Source organism: Populus alba, chromosome 2 (genome assembly GCF_005239225.2).
Source record: "Populus alba chromosome 2, ASM523922v2, whole genome shotgun sequence".
In the NCBI taxonomy this organism is placed as follows: Eukaryota; Viridiplantae; Streptophyta; class Magnoliopsida; order Malpighiales; family Salicaceae; genus Populus; species Populus alba.
Window position 1 is genome coordinate 2866152 of NC_133285.1, and position 14379 is coordinate 2880530.

Consider the following 14379-nt stretch of genomic DNA (forward strand, 5'->3'; position numbering starts at 1 on the left):
AGAATGTGAATCTCGATTTCAAGCTGCAATATTAATATGGTTTAAAAAATGCAATGCCTAATCTTAATATATTTATTTTTATAGTGATCAATCAAACAAGTTCTTAAGCTACAAAAAAGCAGAGTAATTTTTAAATTACTATTAAGAAAATATCCCTATAAAAGAAAAGAAAAAGGTGCATTTTAAGAGATCAATACAAAGTATTATTTAATTATTTAAAAAGAAATAGAAAAGCAAGATGGGTGCTGATAGTATGGAACATTTAAAAGTTGATATAAATTATATATATATATATATATATATATATATATATATATATATATATATATATATATATATATATAACAATTAAGTTCTTGAGTTAAGATAATGATAATGATTAACTATAGACAATAGGTTTTGTACCCAACCTTTTTTAATTAAAAATATTTTATCATAATGCAGGAATATTTATATTCATTTTGTGTTATTAAATGTCTTGAAAAATCTGGAACAAATAGTTTATTGGTGGGGACTTTCATGGTTCATAACTCATTTATTGGATGAATTGTTTCATTAGTGGAGAGGATTGATCAAAGGAAAGTTCAAGTGAAAGGTATGGCAAGGACTCTTTTATGGAATAATATAGATTATAATTTGGCATGCTAAAGCTAATTCTTATTTGAAGCAATCATCCCTGAATTTTTGTTGTTTATTTCACAGCACCTTGGATTCATTTCTTTAGACCTAGTTTTATATATAATTGTATGGATCTATTAAAAAATAGAGAGTGTGTAGCAGATTGGAGTAGTAATAAATACCTGTGATATGCTACCATGCCGGATTTCCATCCATTAGATGACCAACTCTATATAATTCTTCAATATTCGTAAAACAAATCAACATATTTTTATTATATTCTTATAAAAGAAATAAATAAAACTTTAGCTTTACTATATTCTCGTCATAGTTTCACTTTATAAACTGAACAAGCAAAAGCACAGATACTAATTTACTTTCTTTTTTTTTTACAAGGAACCATTCTTTGAATGATTGTATAAATAGGGTTCTCAAACGGTTTAATTAAGAAAATGTAGTTAATTAATGTTGTAACCCAATTTTTGATTCACTAAGATTTTCTTGAATGTTATTTTATTTCTATTATTATTCATAAAAATTCAAAAAAAAAAAGAAAAAAAAATTTTCAAATTCAACATATATTTTTTCTCGAGTCAATCACATCTTTCTATAAAAACCGATTTCATTGGGTCAATACAGGTCAAACCATGTCGACTAGGGTAAAAAATGAGTTTTCATGACGTTTCGGGTCAAAACCGTCATTTTCAGTCAAAACCGTCATTTTTTCATAAAAACCGATTTCACCTGGTCAATACGGGTCAAACCATGTCGACCACGGTAAAAAATGAGTTTTCATGACGTTTCGGGTCAAAACTGTCATTTTTCATAAAAACCAATTTCACCGAGTCAATACGAGTCAAACCATAATGACCAGGGTAAAAAATGAGTTTTTCATGATGTTTCGGGTCAAAACCGTAATTTTCAGTCAAAACTGTCATTTTTCATAAAAATCGATTTCACTGAGTCAATACTGGTCAAACCATGTCAATCAGGATAAAAAAATGAGTTTTCATGAGGTTTCGGGTCAAAACTGTCATTTTCGGTCAAAACCCGGTTCACTGGTTTGATACCATCAAATGTTTTTTTTTTTTTGTATTTCAATACAATTTTCGGTAATTAAAATATTTTTTATAGTGGTTGAAATGAGCTTTTTTTAATACTGATTTAAGTTTTTTTAGCTTTACCCATATAAATATTTATTATTATATATAATAAAACAAATTAATAATACATAAATTTATTTATAATAGATAGATTAGTTACGGCGATGCATTTTTTTCTTTTGAATTAAATGTGTTGTCCCCTGCTTATTGGCTATAAATAGCCACGAGAGCAGAGGGAGAAAAGGAGAAAAGAAAAGAAAGAAGATTAGATTACTATTTGAATATTTTTTTTAGTTTTTCTTTACGAAAGTAAGATATTGTTTTTTTTTAATTTTTTTTTTGAAAAATACCAAAAATAACCTAGCCATTAGATCTAATAGTGTTAGTTGTGGACCTTTGATTTAATAGGATACAATAGAGCTTACCACACTAGATTAAAACCCAAATCCTTCTCAGCCTTTGAAATAATCTGCCTTTTAATCCGTCATGCCACGTCATCCGATATACCGATCTTTATAGTTTCTTACCTAGAAATACAAAATGAATATATATCTTACTTCATCATGATAATTTTCCTTTTAATTAAAAAGAAATGGTGCATAATATGTTTTTAGCCAATTATTATTTTCACTCAAAAATTTAAATTATTACTATATGATTTATATTAACTTTTAAATATTCCGTACTATCAGCACCCATCTTACTTTTCTATTTCTTTTCAAATAATTAAATAATATATTGATCTTTTAAAATCCAACTTTTCTTCTGATGATCTCCTCCTTTATAGGGAAATTTGTTTAATAGCTGAATTAATCCGTTTTCAGAGGTATATATATTATTACTCTGCTTTTTATAGCTTAAAAACTTGATTGATTGATCACTATAAAAATAAATATATTAAGATTAGATTTATGTCAGATTTTTTTTAGTTCATTATATATGAAAAAAATGTATTGCATTTGTTAAACCATAATATCGCAGCTTGAAATCGAGATTCACATTCTTGCTTCTAAAATAGGCAAGCAAAAAAGAAGAAAGTAAATTATTACTGGTTTCCTCTTTTGCTTTTGGAAGAGTCCTACTTTAATTGTTCTCGTACATAACTACAATTATTACACTACAACTTTAAAGTAGGATTATAGCAAAAGGAAAAGGGAAAACAAAGAATAATTTACTTTCTTCTTTTTTGATTTGTTTATTTTTAAAAGCACGAAGGTGAATCTCGATTTCAAGCTGCAATGTTATGGTTTAACAAATGGAATACATTTTTTACACTGAACTAAGAAAACTTTTTAGGACATAAATCTAATCTAACTATATTTATTTCTGTAATGATCAATTAATCAAGTTCTTAATGTATAAAAAAAAACAAAGTAATAATATATTCTTCTGAAATTGGGTTAATTCAACTATTAATGTTGAACAAAACATCAAAGAAGGAGCTCATCGGCAAGAATTAACTGAAAAGGAAAAGTGTATTTTAAATGATGAATATATACCGAGTATTATTTAATTATTTAAAAATAAACAAAAAGGTAAGATAGGTTAAGATAGAATGAAATGTTAGAAAGTTGATTTAAATTATTATTTTTTTGAAAAATCACCTCAAACTTTAAACAATTAAAATTTTTAAATTAAAATAATTATTTGATATAGTATAAATTGACCAAGTAGTAAGAAAACTGAATCTTATAAAATCATATTATTCTTAGAGCCTCTTACATGTTAGTGAACATATGTTATATTAAAAAATACAAAGATATAAACAAATATAAAAGATGTTGAATGGATTATATATTATAAAAACTTACAAATTGTTTGAAATCTTTGAAATTGAATTAAATTTCAAGGGTGATTTTTTTTTTTTTTTGTATTTAGAATTTTTTTAGGGTCTCTTAGTAATTCCAAATACAAAATATTATTCTAAAAACACCACTCTTGATGCAATTCATGTTCCTTCTTGCTAACATGCATTTGCTAGCTATCCACCTCATCTAACATATTAATTCCATGATTTTCATCTGAATTCAACTTTAGGACATGTAGTTGCTCAAACAATAATAAATGGGATTCTTAGTTGTTTTCATTGTAAAAACAAAAAGGTTTCCTTGTCGACTTTTCTTTTAGGTTGAACATAATACAACATCTGAAACACATCTAGTGGATTACGCTTTGATACCATAATAGAAAACACAACACAATATATACATTTATACTAATATGTAAAAACAATGCTACAATGAGTTTATCTTAATATATGTTGTGACCGTACATTTGGACTAATGTAAATTAATGTGGACATAACTTAATACATGAGAAAACTAACTAAGGCAGCCGTCAAGCACTGGGCTGAATGGACCTGCCGTTTGTTAGCCTCTCCAACATGTCTCTTTTACAAGGACAAGGACTTGACATATAGTTGATGCTCCCCAATATGTCACTTTTACAAGGACAAGGACTTGACAAATAGTTGACGTTTATTCTATCAACTTTAATTTATTCTTATAAGAATAATAAATAAGAATTCACCTTATTATATGTTCTTATAATTAATAGTTTCATTCTATACACCAAACAAGCATAACACAAATACTAATTTACTGTTATTTTTAACAAGGAACAGTTCTTTATAGGGTTCTCAAACGGCTTAATTAAGAAAAACTGGAAGCTAGTTTGTTTCTTTGTAGTCATCTCTCTGGAAACAAGTTTTCTTGTTGTCTTTAATTTTACCAAGAGCTAGCTATAGTAGCATTCCAATCATTTTGTTAAATTATGAATACACCTAAAGAAGATTTTAGAGATCAATTCAAGAAAACACTACAAACTATAATTTAGTACCAAGTTAAGTTAGGAAAGTTATAGAGAAATCAAACAAACACCAGGAATATTCTTGAAATGAAAGAATGCTTTTCCACAATGTTGGGCGGAATCCGGCGACCGGTGATGTACTGATTATTGCTCATCGGAGGGGTAAGCACACTGAGACACAATATTTTACGTGGTTCGGACAAAAACCGCCCTACATCCACGGGAGAGAGTCCATTTATTAGAGATAGAGAAAGAATACAATAAATACATGGAGGAGGATCTCATCACTCAACTCCCATCTCTCTTGCTGCCTTGCAGCTGCAGCAATGGCTGCTGCCATTGCAGCTCTCTCTTTCTTTCTATTCTCTTCACATGCTCACACACTCCTCTCACCTAGCTCTCTTTGTATGGTGCCTATTTATAGGCTAATGGTGGCTTCTCTTCTTCTTTCCAGCAGCTGCACATGGGAGACAATGGTGGGACAAGAAGACCTTAAAACATGCCACCATTAGTGGCACTAATGGTGCTACCACTTAGTGGTGGTGGGGTATTGCCAATAAATGACAATATCCTAACAATCACCCCCTTTGCCATTTATGTGGGCAATTGTCCTCTTGCTTCTTCAGCACAAGCTTGCATCCTGCAGCTCTTCCAAGCTTACCATTCCGAGAGCGTCTGTGGCCAAGTTTACAGGTACTCGCCAAACCTTTCAATCACCAGAGTCACCAAAGCACACCCTTGCTTACACCAAAGGATCAATTCAACCAGATGGTCTCACACATCACATCTGAAGAGTATTAACGCTTGTCTCTAGAAACATTCCCCTTCGAGCGTATCAACAACATGCTCGGTCCAAATAGAATGATTTATCAAGCCTTACACCAAGGCTTACAACACCCCCTCAAACGGATATTCCAAGTGCGACAGTCATTATCTGAGTATCTCAATATGATCACAAGCCCACCACTCTTCCAAGAGTCTACTCATTCAAGAGTTGCGCATGCCCTCTGTTCCACCATAGGAACCACGCCTTACTTCTCCATGAGTCTCTCGCTCTTAGTCATAAGAGTCCAGGTAGCTCTCCACCTTTAACAATGGGGACAGCCCATTAAAGGTTGATCCATGTATGTCTTCATACTCTGAGTATTACAATGCCATCACCGAGCTCACCACCTTGACAAGAGTCAACTCGTTTCTGGAACCTGCGCATGCCCTCTGCTCCTTCATAGCAGTCGCGTCTTAATGCTCCACAAGTCACACACTTATTGTCCAAGGCAAATGTCTTCTAGCTCATTGATCTTTAGCATGGGGGCAATATCCATGAAAGTCAATCCTGCATTTGTCTTCATACTCATCATAGCCACTTCATTGGCTATCCATCTGTCCACTTATATCTAGCCATCACATCGGCTCTGGGGCGTTCTGAACTGGGCTCCTATCCTGGCCCTCACACCTTCTCATGAGGTGTCTCCGCTCGTCGTCATGCGGCGGTCTGAAATCTGGGCTCATATCATGGCCCTCACACCTTCCATCCGAGGTGTCTCCGCTCGTTGTCTTGGGCGACCTGATCTTGGGCTCATTTCATAGCCCTCACACCTTCTCTCTAAGGTGTCTCCGCCCGCTGTCATGGGGCAGTCTCATCCTCCTTCATTGGGGATGAATCTAGTGGCTCCAAGATTCTCTACCACCATGTGGACTTGGGAGAGATTACTGCCACTAACTACATAGAAAGAGAAAGTTGCGGTATACTCCTCGCAATCCTCCACCTCGATTTCTATGTTTGGAGCTTCTACGCCTTTCTGCTTGACAGCTTCACCTACACCACTCTCTTTGGTGTCTTCGCCTTTTATCATAGGCATTTGCACCCCCTCAATTAGGTGCCTCTGCAACAACTCTCTTTCCATCCTTGCATGCATTGGAAAGGTCTTCGCCTGTTGTCTTCATCAAGAGCATAAAAAACTTCCTGTTGTACAAACATTAACAGTCTCTGCTCTGAGCTTCATCTGGGAACACTTCTTCTCCTTGCACCTGTTGTCTCATTACAGTACCTCATTGGATCTGACGGGTACTCTTACACAATCTCCGTGTGCCCTTGTGCAATTTCTGTTCTCCAGATTTCTCCCTATTCCTTGCTTATGTTTGACAGCAGCTAATCCTGTCACAACACCTATCCAAGTCAAAATAGGGTGCCAATCTTTATCCCCTTGCTGTATTTCTCTTCCATTATCAGGGTCTTCATCAATTCTCCCCTCGAGAAATCACAGTCACCGAATCTAACTTCTTTGGAGAAATCACCACTCCATCAGATCCTTGATCATGCGGAACCCAACTGTTCCCCTTGTGCCGTCATCTTGCTAGTCTTCAACAGTTTCATAACAAACTGTCACATATATGAAAATAGTACCGTATGGATAATCCTTCCACTAAGCAAGTTCCCAGGAAAGATTGGAGGGGTCATAACGGTCCCGCTTAAAACCCAATCTCCTAGACAGAACTTCTTAGGCTATATCTATCCATCGTACTGTCTCTCCGTATATACAACCATTTGCTAGCTTTGTTGCGGCTTTCCTTTACAAGTGATCTGGACTATACAGGTTTAATACATGATTTCTCAACATCTAGCGAGACTACTAGTGCTTAGATTCGTCAAGATTGGTCTTCGTCAATTTTCACTCTCCACCTCTAATTGTCCACATAACCGGGTGTCCAGAGTGTCCCAATTTTGCCTTCCATCAAGGCATTATATTTCCCCATTAAATAGTTCAGCACATGTAATTGGATAAACATGTGCACCTTCTTCTTCTTCATCTCCATCGACCTCCATCAAGACCCTCAGATGCCTCCTGATCGGGCAATCTCTCTTAAGAATTAACCACTGCCATTTTCGGTCTCACATCTCAACGATCGGACCATACCATTGCATCCGGAATGATCAAATTAGCTGGAAACATGTCTTGAATCGTCCAAATCGCACTTCAGACGGCTAAGATTTGATCAAAACATTTCTGGCCTGATCAACGGCTCAGATTCACTCTCAGATCCGGTTGCACGTAGACTCTGCTGCACAGAATCCTTTCCCTCGGCTCTCTTTGGCTCAGCTCGGCTCGGCTCCGCGGTGCTGACGTGGTAGTGGGCCCCACTATGATGACGTGTCTGCTGACTGGTCGCTGACATGGCATGCTGACTGTGTTGTTGACGTCACCATTACATCATGCTGATGTCATCTTGGGCCATGATTACTGTGCATGCTAATGTCACAAATTACGTCATGCTGACGTCATCCTTATCCGGGTCAGCCACGTGGGTCGGGTCGTCTGGTATTCGGGTCGGGTCAGCCCATCCGCGCGTGGCCAGTCACCTCGCCGGAGCGTGAAGGAGATTCCGACGTCCGTTTTCGACGCGGTTTTCACCAGTGGCTTCGTCTCTTCCTCCTCTACACAGTGGTATGGTCAAAACACAATTTTGATAAACTTCATTTTTGAGCAAAAAATCAAACACCACTTAAACCTTGTGCTTTGATACCAATTGTTGGGCGGAATCCGGCGACCGGTGATGTACTGATTATTGCTCATCGGAGGGGAAAGCACACTGAGACACAATATTTTACGTGGTTCGGCAAAACCACCTACATCCACGGGAGAGAGTCCATTTATTAGAGATAGAGAAAGAATACAATAAATACATGGAGGAGGATCTCATCACTCAACTCCCATCTCTCTTGCTGCCTTGCAGCTGCAGCAATGGCTGCTGCCATTGCAGCTCTCTCTTTCTTTCTATTCTCTTCACATGCTCACACACTCCTCTCACCTAGCTCTCTTTGTATGGTGCCTATTTATAGGCTAATGGTGGCTTCTCTTATTCTTTCCAGCAGCTGCACATGGGAGACAATGGTGGGACAAGAAGACCTTAAAACATGCCACCATTAGTGGCACTAATGGTGCTACCACTTAGTGGTGGTGGGGTATTGCCAATAAATGACAATATCCTAACAATCACCCCCTTTGCCATTTATGTGGGCAATTGTCCTCTTGCTTCTTCAGCACAAGCTTGCATCCTGCAGCTCTTCCAAGCTTACCATTCCGAGAGCGTCTGTGGCCAAGTTTACAGGTACTCGCCAAATATAAGCCTCCTTTATAGCATTTCTTAGCAGCCTTCTCCAGCACATGTAGGGGACAATAGGTCCTGAAATCATGCCACCATTAGTGGCACTAATTGTCGCACCCCTAAAAAATAATAATAAAAAAAAAGTTTGTTTTTGCGACATTCGATTGACGACTTTCGTTTTGTTCTATTTTACGGATTTGGTTCTTTGGAGTCGCCACCTAGTATTTTGGTCACTAGGAAACCTAACTGGTCTTTCAGAGATTCTAAGGTAAGGGACTGGTTGCGTAAAGGGAAGGTATTAGCACCCCTAGTACGCCCTACCTAAGGTAAGCTGGCTTGGTGTTTTGGTTTGCTTTATAATTTGCTATGGTGTTGGTATTTTCTAGGCTCGTCAATTGATTTTGGATAGAAATCTAAGGAGATTCCATGTGCTTTGAAAGCTCATTTTTCCCTTAATATTTCAAAACTTTGCGACTCATAAATCGTGGGATAATAAAAAAAATTTGAAATGTCCTCGATTATAATCAAGGCTTCTTTCAAGAATGTGTGTGGATTTATTACTCCCAATAATATTTTGGATATTCATCCTTTTAAGGATTTCTTTATCCAAACATTAGCGGTAAATAATAAATAAATTCCTTTTCCAAAAATAAGATTTTTATAGTTTTTGGAATATTGGCCAATACCCTTTGGAGTTTTACAAACATGTTGTAAAATCCAGAAATGCAAGAAAATAATTTGTGTTTAAGAAATCTATGCGAAAACACACTTTCTAAGCTTCCAATATATTTTTTTTTATAAAAAAAATAACATTCAAAATATGTTAGAGTATTGGCCGTATGCAACACGCAAGAAAACACATTTTTGTAAACAATTTTTTTTATGCTTTGACGAAAATCGGGTATTTTAATACTGAGCTTGTATCCTTACGGTAAAAAATACAACCCAATATTAATCCACTTTAATAAAAATATGCAGAAAAAACAACAACATTTTTAGGGACTTTTTAGAATTTTTTTGAAAGCAAAAACATTTTTTTATTCTGAAAATCTTTGATGTTTTAGACGAAAACCGGGTATTTTTTAACACTGATTTTGTTATCTTTATGGTATAAAAATACAAACCAACATTAAACGCATTTTTTACAAAATATGCAAGAAAATCAACAATATTGTTTTTTAAGATTTTTCAAAATATTATATATTTTTTTTAACCTAAATATTTTATATATATATATATATATATATATATATATAACATATACACACACATATATTATAATTTATAATAATAATATATAATATATTATATATGGGGCTGGGCCGGCCCAAATAAATGGGTCAGGCTCAGCCCAAAACAATAAAGGGTCGGGCCGACCTCGGCCCAAATGGATTTGGGCGAAATCGGCCCAACAAAACTTCTAACAGTCTGGGCCAAGATCGGCCCAGAATTGCAAGGCTGGGCCAGCATCGGGCTGGCCCAGCACCCCAGGCGCCCAGCGGGGGGAAGAATTAATTTTCTTCCCCCCGCCTCCTGCATGCATAACTCTGCATGCAGGAGGCAACGCCTGCAACAAAAACGATGGGGGAAGAGAAATTTTACCTGGCGTGGAGGAGGCGGTTTGCTTAGGAGGTGCTGCGGTGGCGTGGCTCGCGGCACGGTGGCTCCGGGCGGTGTTGCTGTCGTTGCTAAACGGCGGCGAGAAAACTTCTTCCTCTTCCTCTTTTCCGCCCGTTTGTTTTCTGTGGCTTCTCAGTGGCTTCCTCTGCCTCGGTTTGTTTTTTGGTTTCGGTTTCGGTTTCTTTCTTCTTGGTTTGTTTCTGCTCTTCTCTCTCTATTCGGGTCGTTCTCTCTCCTTCTCTTCGGGTCTCCTCCTCTTCGGTTTTTCTTCTTATTTATAGGGGCAGCACGGGTGGGGACCATGGTTAGTGGCGCCTTCCATCACGCATGGCTGGTCGGTTCTTTAAGGTGGTGGTGGTGGGGTCGAGAGAGAGAGCAGAGACGCGGGAGGTTTTTTTCAAATTTTTTTGCCTTTTGTTTCTGCTAAACGTCGGGGAAAAGGAAGAAGATGAACAGTGTCGTTCAAAACGACACGTTCTGGTCTTTTTTTTTTTTTTTTTTTTTTTTTTAATGAAACGGCGTCGTTTTGGGGTAAACGCGCTGTTTCATTTAAATGGCTAAACTTCAAATCAGTCCCTCAAATTCGGTCCCCGCCCCTCTTGTTGGCCCGCCTTTTTCAACTTTGGTCCTTGGCCTCTGATTTATGCAATTTAGCCCCTAATTGATCAAAAAACTTCCAATTTCTTCAATTAGGCCCCTGAACCGAATTCCAATTGCAGACCCCTCCATTTAGCGCGCCTCTTCCAATTTGGTCCCTGGTTTTCGGATTTTTCTTAATTAAGTCCCTAATTGGCCATTAAACTTCAATATTTTATGCAATTGAGCCCCTGATTTGACCCAATAAATTCCTAAAAAATATATTTTTGGCCCCAGAACTTAAATTTCTCCAAATTAAAGCCCAAATTGACTTAAAAATCAATTTTTCTTGGAATCAAATCTTCTATGAATTCAATTAAAAATCCAATTAAGTCATAAAAATCCAATTAAGCCCATAAAAATCCAAATTTGGGCTTTTCTCCCTAAAATTCAAATTTTCTTCTCAATAGGGCTTTCATCCTTCAAGAAATATACTGTCAAAAATTTTTAATCCTTGTATTTTTAATTCCCTTGACCAATTTTCTGACCATGTTTCGGGGCTGAGGCTTCTGCCATCTACGGTTATTTTTTCTAACCTCTTTTGGCTATTTATTTTATTTTTTCAGGGGGACCAAAAATGGGTTACAACAGATGCCCCTCTTTATAATACTTACGGAGCATGGATTTTGCGCAGTAAGTGTTATAAAGATAAACCGAAAACGGGAACTCCCGAAACTGATCGGTCGAAAGCTTGATTGATCTGAAACTTTGTCCTTTATAACAATCCTCCTTAGGCCCAAAAAACTATGATCAAAACTTAGTCATCTCGAGATCCTTTAATCCAGCGATCCTCTGAATTCTTACTTTAGTTTGATCAATATGGAAATCCATCCGAGATCCCATCTGGTGATCTCCTTTAACCTGGAATCCCATCTGGTCGATTCCTTTACTCATAATCAAAAAAAAATGTGTATGTGGTCTCATTATGATGGGTGACCTGCCCGAGTGAAAAGGGTAAAGAGTGGTCTCATTCTTTGGGTGACCTACCCAGGGGAAAGAATGGCCTCATTCTTATGGGTGACCTACCCATAAAAAAAAAGAATGGTCTCATTCCTTATGGGTGACCTACCCAGAAAAAAAAATATGGTCTCATTGTGATAAACCAGGGTGACCTACACAGAAAAGGAAGAGTGGTCTCATTAGTTGGGTGACCTACCCAAGGGGAAGGAATGATGCTCATTCTATGGGTGACCTAACCCAGGTAAAAAAATGGAGAATGGTCTCATTGTCTATGGGTGACTTACTGTCCTACAGTGTATGGTCTCATTGTGATGGGTGACCTACCCAAAAAGGAAAGAGTGATTCTTTGGGGTGACCTACCCAAGGAAGGAATGGCCTCATTCTTATGTGACCTACCCAGGTTTTTTCTAAAAAATGGAGATGGTCTCATTCTTATGGGTGACCTACCCAGAAAAGTATGGTCTCATTGTGATGGGTGACCTTCCCGAAAAAGGAAGAGTGGTCTCATTCTTTGGGTGACATACGCCAGGAGGAATCCTCATTCTGGCGTGACCTACCCAAATAACTTGGAGAATGGTCCCATCTGGCGATTCTTTATGGGTGACAAAGCTGAAAAGTATGGGTCTCCCTTGCTGGCGACCTACCACGAAATACGATGGTCCCCTTCTGTATGGGCTACCAAGGATGGGTGGTCTCATTGTATGGGTGAACCTACCCAAGAGCCAAATTGATGGTACTCACAATTGGGTGACCTACCCAGAAGAAATATGAATGGTCTCATTGTATGGGTGAGCTGACCTACCCAGGGGGAAGAATTCTTTTTATTACAAAATGCTTTTTTCTAAGAAAATTGACGTCCCTTCTGGGACCTCCTTGATGAAGTCGAAGTAACGAGACCCCTTCTGGCGATCTCAAACAACTTGGAATCCATCTGATGGCGATCCTTTTATTCAAAGCTGAAAATATGAGGTCCCTTCTAGGCGACCTTCATTGAAATATGAGAATCCCTTCTGGCGATCTCCTTTAGCCAAACAACTTGGAATCCCATCTGGCGATTCCTTTTATACCAAAGCTGAAATTTGAGGTCCCTTCTGGCGACCTCCATTGATGAATATCGAAAACGAGACCCCTTCTGGCGATCTCAAACAACTTGGAATCCATCTGACGATTCCTTTTATTCAAAGCTGAAATATGAGGTCCCTTCTGGCGACCTCCATCGAAATACAAGATCCCTTCTGTCGATCTCAACAACTTGGAATCCCATTTGGTGATTTCTTTTTACCGAATGCTATCGATGTCGTTCTTCCTGCTGGCAGGGTTTGAAAAACCATTATCTTCTCTTCTTGTTGTTCTAGAATCATCTCAATGATTCTTTCTTCGTCCATAATCTTGTTGGAATGCGCTAAGAATCTCCTCCTGTAACGATCCAAAAAAAAATATATAATGCAATGATTTATGATTAGATTCAATGCATGCATTTTACCTGGTTTTGAAACATAGGTCCCAGCCTCTTCTTCTAGTTCATTGAGACTCCCTCTTAACATGAACTTGCTTTTGAAGTCGTATGCTGGATTTATCTCTCGTGTTGCCTATCATATTCTTGGAGAAGAAGTCTTTGACTTTCTTCAAGTAGTTCCTTTTCTCAAAATGTATGACTTGTATTTGCCTCTCTGTCATGCTTTTGTCAAATGCTTTAGCTTGGTTTTCGTCCCGTCCAATTTCTAAACTTTTCATAAAACATCTCGTCTTGCCCACAGTGTAGGGGTGCGATCCTAGTCTAGGGTTTTTATATAGAGAAGAAATTCATTTTGGCGTACTCAAAACAAAACACCAACAAAAAAAACTCATTAGAGAGTGAAAAGGACAATAAATGTGTTTTTTTTTCAAAAATGCACATTGTTTAGGATTGATAAACTCTTATTTTGTCTTGAAGAAAAATTTACAGGTGATTTTATCAATTATCACATCAAGTCCAGAGGTAAGTGTATTTCAAGGGTAGCTTTTCTTAAGTTTCATATTAACCATTTTATGATACTTTATTTGTAACCACTAAACTTGTTTAAAAAGTGCATAATCTCATCATTTATTTAAAGAAAAGGTAGGCTTAAATGACAAACACAAAATCTGTAGCTGACAATATGAGCTCTGAATTGCTCACTAGAGAAAATAAAAGCAAGACAAAAGCAAATGACAAAAACATGCTAAGGCAAATAAAGTTGTTTTACATTTTGAAAACTACAAGAAGCTTCCTGGGTCCACCCGATTCTGAAACTTCTTCTAGTGTGTGGAAAGTCAACCGAGGCAATGCTTCATCTTCCTTCTCCCATTTGCGTTTCCTTGTCTTCTCCTTTGATCTCGCCTTCTTCATTATTGACGATTCTTGACCAAGGTTTTCCAACCCTTTATCCCCTATCCCCACTTTTGTCACCTGTGGCGATGCGATTTGAATGATATTGGGTGTATCTTCAAATGACACCCATCCTATCTTGATGAGCTTCCAACAACTTGTTCTTGAAACCATAGCACGTTT